At 36.4% G+C, this 12,102-nt stretch overlaps 1 protein-coding gene across 6 annotated transcripts in view; it reads right to left on the reverse strand.

Annotated features, from left to right (window-relative positions):
* The window catches only part of BCAS3 (BCAS3 microtubule associated cell migration factor), a 485,527-nt gene that overhangs the window by 339,008 nt on the left and 134,417 nt on the right, over positions 1-12,102 (reverse strand). The window lies entirely within an intron of this gene.

Genomic DNA, 12,102 nt, shown 5'->3' on the forward strand with positions numbered 1-12,102 from the left:
TTGAATATAGGAAATCCTGAAATCAGACAAAGTGAGTCATCCTTTTCTGACCTTTCCCAATATTATTTTAGCTATTTCAATTCCTTTGCCCTTCCAAACACAGAATAAACTTTTTGATATCTACTGAAAAAAATTTCTAGGATTTTTTGGAGGATCATATTAAGTCTATAAATCAATTCTGGAATAATGGACACCATAAAAATATTCAAAATTAGATAATATTTTGTTGAGGAGCTTCATGTCTGTGTTCCTGAGATGTAGTGGTTTGTAGTTTTCTGAGGTAGGCATTTAAATAGAAAGGTGGAAGTATATTTGAGTTCACAATTTACATGGCTAATATAAGATACAGCTCTATTCACTACTTTAGATTTAAAAATAATATACTAGATGCCAGTGTCCTGATTATTTCCAGGAGAGTATATTTTAAATGTTTATTGAAATCTACTTCAAATCTGAAACAGTTTATGTAATATTGCCTCCCACACCCTGTACCTAGCCATGGTCATGATGTCACCGACATACCTTTCTTCTCTCCATATTGTTGTTATTCAAACGATAAATTTCTAAGGTTGGGCACGAATGCTTTGTTGTCCTTTTCTGCACAGTATTTCTTCATTCCTAGTTTTTGCTGAGTTATATCCTAAGTTTGCATTATCACAACTCCACTACTATGCTTTTAGTCAACTTTCCCACAACGAAAGTATTTTCTGCCTATGACAACCCATCCAAAGGAAAAATCATTCTGACAGGAAATATCATGCATTTGCATTTGTAACAAAAATATATTAGCTACTGAAGATAAATTTAATTTCTTTTAGAATCATAGATCAATAGTTTACTCAAAATGAGCATGCAAATAAGTTTCTATTAGTCAAATCAAGACCAGTATTGTTCTGCATGAGTGTTCAGAAAGGAACACATTCTCAGCTTTGAAACTGACATTAATATCTAGGTTTTTAATATAAAAACAAATTCAAATTTTTTAGAGAAATATCCCATTGAAAATTTATCCTTTATCTCTTCTGTATCCTAGCTCAAAGTTTTCATTTTCCACTTCTCCACACATATGTGGCTTCTATAATCCAGCAATTAACTTAATATCTTTGACAAAACTTTAAAATGATGGGAAAAAATCAAAAGAGCAGAGAGGAAAGGAAGAAATAGCTTGTGTACTACTATACAATCATGTGTTTTCTTTTAATTTATAATTTCCTCTTTTGCACACATTCTACTGGGAAAAATGACAAGCTTTTTTTTCTCTAGAAAACAAGTTAAAAAGCAGATATACATAAAAGGAAAAACTTGTACAGAGTAGACTGTGGCTTGAGAACTATTTATGCAGCATCAGAAGACTAAACCAGACTAGCCTGGCCATAAACTAAACCTACGCCCCAAATGAGGTGCCAAGCCACAAAATGCATTTGCGTCATCTGGGAATACAAGGGAAAATAGGACTTCTAATTATAGGGCCTGGAAGCGGAAGCCTAGAGTGATTAGCTGTTTAGGCGCTGTTGTATGTTTATCTGGAAGCTTCCTCTCCCTCACTCTCAGCCTCAAGTTTGATAGATGAGCGTTAGCATTAGAGGGTGGGGACTGGAGCTGCCGATGGTACATGGTGTTCTCCAAAATCTGAGACTAGAGACTGAACATTAAGGCTTTTGCGGCCTTATAAGAACATAAGTCTTTTCAACTGGGCGTCAGCTGGTTAGCCCAAAAGACAAAATTAAAGAGCAGCAAACCTCCACTGGGCATATGCTATAAAATCGTGGAAACATGAGTAGATATGTCTTCTTGCCATATCCTATTTATAACACCTACCTAATTGTATGTTTCTTTATCACATGCACATATATGAAGTGGAAGACAAATTACCAGCTATTCGCACTCTTCCAAAAAGAGACGTGAACACTGATATTCTGGGTCAAATCAAAATCTTTACAGAAATTCCAATTATCACTCATAAAATAATTTTGTTTTGGTATTAATTCTTGTGAATTTAACACATTCTCACCAATACCTGTACAGATTAAAACTTATAAATTATTTAATTATTTTCATCATTATCAGTCAAATTTGTACACATAAAAGCAGAGAATCAGAATCCCACTATTGATAAAAATCTATTAGGTTTGCAAATTACATAAAACCACAATAATATCAGAACCTATTAAAGTCTGTTTTAAAAAAACCTTTAAACCAAATATGAATACCTGAAAGCAATGGTCTCAGTCGCTATGGGCAACATCAATGTTAACTCATTTCTTAACCTGCTTAATGATGGGGATAATCAAACTTTACGTTGTATTCTTCCATATTTGTGGCCCAGGATATATATTAAGACTTTCTTGACTTTATGCTCGATAACACTGTTAAAGGCAATAATGTAAACCCTATCCAATGAACAATGGATATGATTTATTTGATCCTCCCAAAAGTTGCACATATCCAGAACCAAGATTTTTAATTTATTTTTATTGTTGTTCAAGCACAGTTGTCTCAATTTTCTCCCCACCACTCCCCCCACCACCTCCAGCCACCCCCAACTCCCACACTTGACCCTACCCCTCTTTGGCTTTGTCCATTTGTCCTTTATACGTGTTCCTTGATACCCACATCCGTTACAGTAAAAAAACTCTCTGATGTAGCTCTTACTCATGTTTCATGAGGAAAAGTCTAAATTCAACAATTAAGTTTTATTTTTTCTTAATATATTTTGATTATGCTATTACAGTTGTCCCATTTTTTCTCCCCTTTATTCCCCTCTGCCCTGTACCCCCTCCCACCATTATTCCTATCTCCCACCTTAGTTCATGTTCATGGGTCATACATATAAGTTCACTGGCTTCAACATTTCCCATACTATTCCTAACCTACCCCTGTCTATTTTATGTAACTTTTCCCCCATTCTCCCCACTTCCCCTTTCCATTGATAATGTCCCTGCCATCTCTATTTCTGTGAATCTGTTCCTGTTCTAGTTGTTTGCTTAGTTCATTTTTGTTTTTTAATTTTTAGGTTCAGTTGTTGATAATTGTGAGTTTGTTGTCATTTTACTGTTCACACTTTTGATCATCTTTTTCTTAGATAAGTCCCTTTAACATTTCATATAAGACTTCCAGCAAGATGGAGGAATAGGTGGACGCACCGTACCTCCACGCACAACCAAGATTAGAACAACAACAATTTACAGCTAGAATAACACCCAGAACTGATAGAGGATTTATCTGAATGGAAGTCAGACAGCCAAGAAGTTGAAGTAGACCCGTACATCCAGACTGGTAGGAGAGGACGAGCTGGGCGGGCGCAGGTCGGTGGCGCTCGGAGGTCGGGGACAACTTGGCGCAAACTCGGCGCAAGAGCCATCCAGGGCATGCGAGGGAACACAGCAGTGGTCCCTGAGTACGCAAACTGTGGCTGGCGGACCCAGTGAGGCAGCGATTGTGGACCAGGGCAGAGCTCGCAGCCCAGGATCCCAGAGAGGGGACTGAGATCCCAGGAGAACAGAGCTACCGCCATTGTTCCCTCCTGTCCCCACTCCCGCCCCCACATATAACATCACAATCTAGCGACTGGGGTGCCCAGCTCCAGTGAACACCTAAAACTCCACCCCACACTGTAACAAGAGCAACCAGACCAGAAAAAAAAAGGAGAGACAGGGAGAGGCATGTTTCCAACAGAAGAACAGATCAGTCCCCCAGGATTCATCCTTTTGAGTGACTAAGAAATAGCCAATCTATCAGATGCACAGTTCAAAACACTGGTGATCAGAAAGCTGACGGAATTGGTTGATTTTGGTCACAAATTAGATGAAAAGATGCAGGTTACCATAAAAGAGATGAAGGAAGATACACGGAGGAGAGCCAATAGTGAAGGGAAGGAAACTGGGACTCTCTGAGTTTCCTGGAATTCCTGGAAGGCTATTTCTTTTGCCAGATTGGGGAAGTTCTCCTTCATTATTTTTCCAAATAAGTCTTCAATTTCTTGCTCTTCCTCTTCTCCTTCTGGCACCCCTATGATTCAGATGTTGGAACATTTAAAGTTATCCTGGAGGTTCTTAAGCCTCTCCTCATGTTTTTGGATTCTTATTTCTTCATTCTGTTCTGGTTGAATGTTTATTTCTTCCTTCTGCTCCAAACTGTTAGTTTGAGTTCCAGTTTCCTTCCCTTCACTGTTGGTTCCCTGTACATTTTCCTTTATTTCACTTTTCACAGTATTCACTTTTTCCTCTATTTTACCACCATACTCAACCATTTCTGTGAGCATCCTGATTGCCAGTGGTTTGAACTCTGCATCTGATAGGCTGGTTATCTCTTGACTTCTTAGTTGTATTTTTTCTGCAGCTTTGATCTGTTCTTTCATTTGGACCATATTTTTTTTTTGTCTCAGGAGGCCTGTTATGTAGTAAGGGGCAAGCCTTAGGTATTTGCCAGGGCGAGGCAACCCTGCATTGTGGTGCTATATGTGGGGGAGGTGTCCGAGAGGGAACAATGTGGCTTGCTCAGCTCTCAGCTGGGTTTCAGTCACTTCCCCCACCACCCACAAGCAAATCGGGCCCTTCTGGTGCTGATTACTGGGTGGGTGGTCTTATGTACATTCCAGGACCCTGTGAGTCCCTCCAATGGACTCTCCTGTGAGGCTGGGAGTTTCTCCCACACCTCAACCTCACAGATTTTGAGGCTTTAATTTCCGGTGCTGGAACCCTGGGATGTGTGGTCTGTCTCATTCCCCAGTTGTTCCTCCCAGTTTATCCACACACGAATGTGGAACTGCCCTGTCCTCCAGCTGCCACCTTGCTGCAAGTACTCTCCATCCTGGCTTCCCATTTCCACCCCTGCCAGTCTGGATGAATGTCTTTTCTTTAACTCCTTGGTTGTCATACCTTCCATACAGTTTGCTTTTCTGGCAGTTCTGGTTACTTTTGTTTTTAAATTTGTTGTTGTTCTTCTTTTGGTTGTGTGAGGAGGCAAAGTATATCTACTTACACCTCTCTCTCAGCTGGAACTCTAGAATCAACAATTAGCTTTCTAGCTCACTTATTTCATAACTTTTTAAATACATCCTCCTACATTTTCAGGAGTTTATATTTAAATGTCCTAACATCTTTATTTAAATAACTTGTTTTCATCCTTTTATTTTTCATCATGAAATTTTTCAGTTCTATAGACATCTTTAGCTACATTCAATGGATTTTCATATTAGGTGTTCTATCATTTTAAACAGTCTATTCATCCAACAGACATATAGGAGAGTGGTACATGTCTATACATATTCTTCTTTTTCCAACTGGTCAGATGCCAGAATATTTTTTAAAACTTCATTAACCTCCACTAATGTATAATTTATATACAATAAATGCACTCAGTTTGATGAATCTGAAAAGTATACATCTACATCTATGGAGCTACTGCCATAATTAGGATACAGAGTATGTACCTTGTGTCCACTTACAATTCAGTCCCTCACTAACCTATGACCCCAAGTGACCACTGATTTGCTTCCTAGCATTATAAATTAACATTGCTTTGAAATTCCATGTAAATTGGATCATTTAAAAATTTGCTAGCCCTATCTGCTGTGGGTAACAGTAGTCCATTCATTGACTTTTACTACTGAGTAGTGTTCCATTACATGGATATATGAAAAATTACATATTCATTCAGCAGTCATTTATAGTTTTGGGCTATTTCGAATCAAACTTCTGTGAAGATTCAACTACAAGTCTCTGTGTGGGCATTTGTATTGATTTCTCTCAGGTTAATATTTATGAAGAAACTGCAAAAATGTCTTTCCACGGTAGCATGTAACATGAGTTCAATAATCTCATCAACATTTGGTATGGTCAGTCTTTTTAAATTTTTAATCATTTCATTATTTGGTGATTTCTTATAGTTTTAAAATGCCATTTTGTCTTGGTGATCAATGATATTGATTATTTGCATATTTTGTGTGACATAATTATTCAAATGTTTGCTCATTTCAATTGTTAACCCTTATATGCTGATGGTAGGAAAGTATGGTGCAGTCACTGTGCAAAGCAGTATGGAGATACCTTAAAAATTTAAAAATGGATCTCTGCCTTTTGACCCGACAATCCCACTTACAGGGAATAAATCCAAAGGAACCCAAAACACTAATTCAAAAGAACACGAGCACCCTTATGGTCACTGCAGCATTATTTACAATAGCCAAGATATGGAAGCAGCCCAAGTGTCCATCAATAGATGAGTGGATAAAACAAGTATGGGACATTTATACAATGGAATTCTACTTAGCAGTAAAAAAGAAGAAAATTTTACCCTTTGCAAGAGCATGAATGGACCTGGAGAACATTATGCTAAGTGAAATAAGCCAGTCAGAGAAAAGACAAATACCATATGATTTCACTCACATGTGGAATCTAACAAACAAACTACAAAAACAAGCAAAACAGAGAGACTCATAGATGGAAAACAGATGACAGCTAGTGGGAAGGGGGTTAGAGGGTGGAGATACTGAACAAAAAGGAAAAGGACTCATGGACATGGACAACAGTGTGCTGATTGCTGAGGAGGGGTGCTAAATAGAAATGGGAAAAAATACAAGTGCTAAAAGGCCATAATAAAATACATTTTGAATCAAGGTTAATAGGAATTTGTTAGAAAAAAGTAACAAGAAAGTGAAATATCAGGAACAGCACAAGGCAGGAAGGAGAAATAAGGGGAGGTCTAAAATAAAAAATGGTAGAATACTAAATGCTGGCAAGGATGCAGAGAAACCATGTCTACAGGAATAAAGGAAGGTATAAGGACAATGTCAATGTCTCACTAAGGAGTAGATACCACTACAGAGATAATATCATAAAAAAGAAGCAAACAGAAATTCTGGAGTTGAAAACTACAACTACTGAAATGAAAAATTCAATAGAGGGATGCAAGCAGCACATTTGAACTGGCAGAAGAAATCAATCAGGATCACCCGGACTAGGAAAAAATAATGAAGAAAGATTAACAGAGCTTCTGAGACCAGTGTGATACCATCAAGGAGATAATCTATGAATCATGGAGTCCCAAAGGACAGAAGAGGAAAAAAGAAGCAGAAAGAATCCTTGAAAGAAAAAAAAATCACTGAGAATTCCCAAATATGCTTTAAAAAATATTTCAGGTAGTAAAACTATTCTATATGACCGTGCAATGGTGGATACATATAATACTAATATGTCAAAACCCACAGAAGATAAAACACCAACACTGAACCGTAATGTAAACTAAGGACTTTCATTGATAATGGTATACAAATGTAGGTTCAATCACAACAAAACTACCCCTGTGGTTTGTTCTCAATTAGTTTTGATTTGATCATTATCAACTTCAACAGGTTCACGCAGCCTTAGAACATCATCCAACAAGAAATCTACAGCACAAAACTTCGTAAACAATTTTTGACACATTCAGTCAGTCACAGCACCTTTTCCATACACTGCACAAATCTTTTCTTTTTTGCATTTCAGTTATATTTTTACCTTTCTTTAAATAATAAAACTTAACATGCCAAAAATGTTGCATATTTAATTCTATCTACAAACTAAAATAGCTACACAAAAATTCATCAATGTTGGTAAACTTTTTTACACTTAATGCAATTTAATGGAATTAATGTCCTGTATCAACAAATATTGTTTTTATTGTGCAAAGACTTTGGAAAAAAGAGAATCAAAATGATCTGCAAATGGTTTATGTAACATTCACTCCCAAACTGGGTGATACACCTGCCCACTTCGTATTTTCTTTCCCATGCCTGGTTGACAGAAGGAGAGGGCAGGAGGTTCTTACATACATTTGGGTGTTGGCTAGAATTCACCTTTCAAATGAGCACTTATGTCTTAAATCCTCACTGTTTTCCATCCAAAAATAGCAGCCCAAATGGAATTGACCAGGGCCACCTGGCTGGCACCTTTCTGGGCAGACCAGCTCACCTATACCTTCTCAGCCAGCCTCAGCCCCCAAGACTTTGGGCTCCATCCCCATGCTGGGAGTCTATTACTTTTTTTGTTGTTGCTGTTGTTTTTTTTAATGCATGCTGATTAGACAGCTGTCGCAATGCAATCTAACAAAACTGTTTCAGATGAAGTCAAAGACAACTAAGTGCTACTACAGCCATCTTACAGAAAAAAGCCAAACAAACTTTTTTGCCAACCCAATATGTTCTTACTATAATAGAAAGTCATTGACAGGAAGAAATAAAGCTTCCAGTGTCTGAAGGACTCTGACTCTGGTAGTATGAAACGTACATTAATACAAAGGAGATCTGACATAACAGATGGTCTATCAAAAAGAGTCATATTGGCTCCTCCAAGTGGAGTGCTATAAGGGACATAACTTCCAGACTTTCTTCAAATTTAACTTAATTCCCACAACATTCAGCCCACTTCAATAAATCTTTGTCTTTATTAATTAAATCAATCCTACTGATCAACAATCACTACAAAAATCTTCCTATCAAAAATGACTAATTAAGTTATTAGAGGAAAGATTATTCAAAGTACTCTCTATTATCCTCTTACCATCATTCTTTATTTATTTACCATCATTCTAACTAATAGGATCATTTCTGCAGAATAAGATAAAATGGCAATCTCTTCAGATTCATCAACCAAAAAAGTAAGATCGGAGGAGACTATACATTTATGAACAATATTTTAGCTCTGAACACAAAATAACAATTTTACTTATAAACAAAGTATTTTAAAAATAAGTCCACCACTGTGGAATTCCACCACTGGAAGTATTAAACCAATTGCTAATTACAAAACTGGTAAAGCATTTTACCAAATTAAGTATTTAATCTCTGCCTTTCACATACAGGATGACTGTGGTTCATCATGGGTGATGAGAGAAAACTCTTTAAATAGAAGAACAGCAGATAATCAATGCAGAAAACAATACAATTAGGGAAAAACATCACTGTTATACAGCCTTCAATGTAGCAAAACTATTAAATAAAAGTTGTTTCAGAAACGAGGCCAAAACAACACTCCGCAGATTACTTACTAATCTCCACAAAAGAAACCTATCTCCAATATGCAGACATTTGATGGGTCACTAACTTCTCCAAGTGATCAAACATAGTGTCGTGAAATGCAAGACAACCTGATGTGATGCATCTCCTGCCAGGATGAAATGATGTAGACAGCAATACTTAAGATGTTAAAAAAAAAATCCTTAGCCTGAATGTTATTTAAAAGCCTTTTCAGAGAATAAAGAAAACATTATTATAATGAAAAAATATGACAAGTGCAGGATTTGCATAAGATAACTGGACTAGACACTGAAAAAAAGAAAAAGTGCAAGTTATAAGGTGGATTAAAAGGAACTAAAGAGACAAAACAAAATATAAGAAGTGAACTTGAATTAGAACTCTGTTTGAATCAGATAGAGAACACATTTTTGAGACAATGGAGGAATTCTGAATTATGGTTTGGATATCAGATAATATAGTGTGTTTGTTTTCTGAATTATGATATAATTTTGCTTATGCAAGAGGGAGTCCTTATTCTTAGAAAATACATAGTTTATATTTGGTGAAATTTTATAATACAAGTAACTTACATTCAAATGGTTCAGCAAAATACACGTATGTATGTATTTTATTTACACACACACACACACACACACACACAAATGTGCCCTGGCTGGTGTGTCTCGGTGGATTGAGTGCTGGCCTGCAAACCAAAGGGTCGCTGGTTCTATTCCCAGTCAGGGCACTTGCCTGGGTTGAGGGCCAGGTTCCCAGTACGGGGCATTCGAGTGCAACCACACCTTGATGTTTCTCTCCCTCTCTCTCATCCTTCCTTCCCCTCTCTAAAAATAAATAAATAAAATCAATTTTTTATGTGAACACGTGTTTAATGAAGGTGGTGGTACATGGGTCATTACTATCTTTTAAATCAATTTTAATGTTTGAAACTGTTAGTAATAAAAAGTTTGGGAAAAAATGTAATAGGACATTCCTCATTGTTATAATATCTCTGCTTATCAAAAGCTTTAAGAAGAACCAGAAAGAAAAAAACCACAAAAGAAGGAAAAAAATACAAGTAAACTAGTTTATAAAATGTTACAAAGTTCAAAAGAAATTTGACATTACAAGAAAAATTCCATTCACATACCTTACTATGTTAATTGAAATACTGAAGTTCTTCACTTAATTGTAATACAGAAATTAATGCAACTCAAAAAGCACTGTTTACCTCCTGCTGTTTTCACATTATTGAGAGTAAGGCTAATATTTAAAGGCTTTCTAAATTCATTCATTCAATAACCAGTTACTGATGACTCCTTTTTTGATATTCACTGACACATAAAAGAAAAGCAAGACTCCATATTTCGTATTTTCCTTTTCCAAAAATATCAAATTGAAAACCCATGATATATGAGGACCCAAATAAACACAATCAGAAATTAAAGAGAGATTACAAATGATACCACAGCAATACAAAGGTCTGTAAGAAATTACTACGAAGAACTATATGCCAAGAAATTTGAAAACCTAGGTGAAGTAGACAAATTCCTAGAAAAATAAAATCTTCCAAAACTGAATGAAGAAGAAGCAGAAAGCCTGACAGACCAATAACAGATGAAACTGAAGCAGTAATCAAAAAGCTTCTGACACACAAAAGCCCTTGACCAGACAGTTTCACAGGAAAATTTTACAAAGCACTGAAGGAAGAGCTAACCCTTACCCTTCAAAAATTATTCCAAAAAATTCAAGATGAAACTCTTTTTATGAAGCCAGCATCATCCTAATCCCAAAACCAGATAAAGACATAACAAAGAAAGAAAACTTCAGGCCAACATTGCTGATGAACATGGATGCTAAAAACCTCAACAAAATATTGGCAAACTGCATCCAGCAATACGTTAAAAAGATCATACACCATGAGCAAGTAGGATTCATCCCAGGGACACAAGGGTGGTACAATATTCACAGATCAATAATGTAATACATCACATAAACAAAATGAAACACAAAAATCACATGATCAGATCAACAGATGCAGAAAAAGCATCTGATAAGGTACAGCACTCATTATGATAAAAACACTCAGCAATGTGGAAATAGAGGGAGCATTCCTCAACATAATAAGGCCATATATGAGAGACCTACAGCCAACATCATACTCAATGGGCAAAAACTTACAACTTTCCCACTAAGATCAGGAACAAGACAAGGATGCCTGCTTTCACCACTCCTATTCAACATAGTATTGGAAGTCCTAGCCACAGCAATCAGACAAGAAAAAGAAATAAAAGGCATCCAAATTGCAAAGGAGGAAGCAAAACTGTCATTGTTTGCAGATGACACAATAGTGTACATAGAAAATCCTATAAACTCCACCAAAAAACTACTTGACCTAATAAGTGAATTTGGAAAAACAGAGGGATACAAAGTCAATATCCAGAAATCAAAGGCATTTTTGTACACCAACAATGAAATATCACAAGCAGAAATCAGGAAAATAATCACATTTGATATAGCAACAAGAAAAATAAAGTACCTAGGAATAAACCTAACCAAGGAGGTAAAAGACCTGTACTCAGAAAACTATACAACACTAAAGAAAGAAATTAAGGAAGACACAAACAAATGGAAGCATGAACCATGTTCGTGGATTGGAAGAACTAACATCATCAAAATGTCTACCCTACCCAAAGCAATTTATAGATTCAACACAATCCCTATTAAAGCACCAATGACATATTTTGCAGATATAGAACAAACATTTCAGAAGTTTATATAGAACCATAAACAACCCCGAATAGCTGTAGCAATTTTAAGAAAGAAGAACAAAGTAGGAGGGATCACAATACCTGATATCAAACTATATTACAAGACCACTGTAATCAAAACAGCCTGGTACTGGCATAAAAACAGGCACATAGACCAATGGAACAGAACAGAAAGCCCAGAAATAAGCCCAAGTCTCTATGGTCAATTAATATTTGACAAAGGAGGCAGCAACATTAAATGGAATAAAAATAGCCTCTTCAACAAATGGTGTTGGGAGAACTGGACAGCCACGTGAAAAAAAATGAAACTTAAGCACCAACTTACACCATATACAAACATAA

Source organism: Phyllostomus hastatus, unplaced genomic scaffold (assembly GCF_019186645.2).
Source record: "Phyllostomus hastatus isolate PE091 unplaced genomic scaffold, TTU_PhHast_1.1 phas_contig_210, whole genome shotgun sequence".
NCBI classification, from domain to species: Eukaryota; Metazoa; Chordata; class Mammalia; order Chiroptera; family Phyllostomidae; genus Phyllostomus; species Phyllostomus hastatus.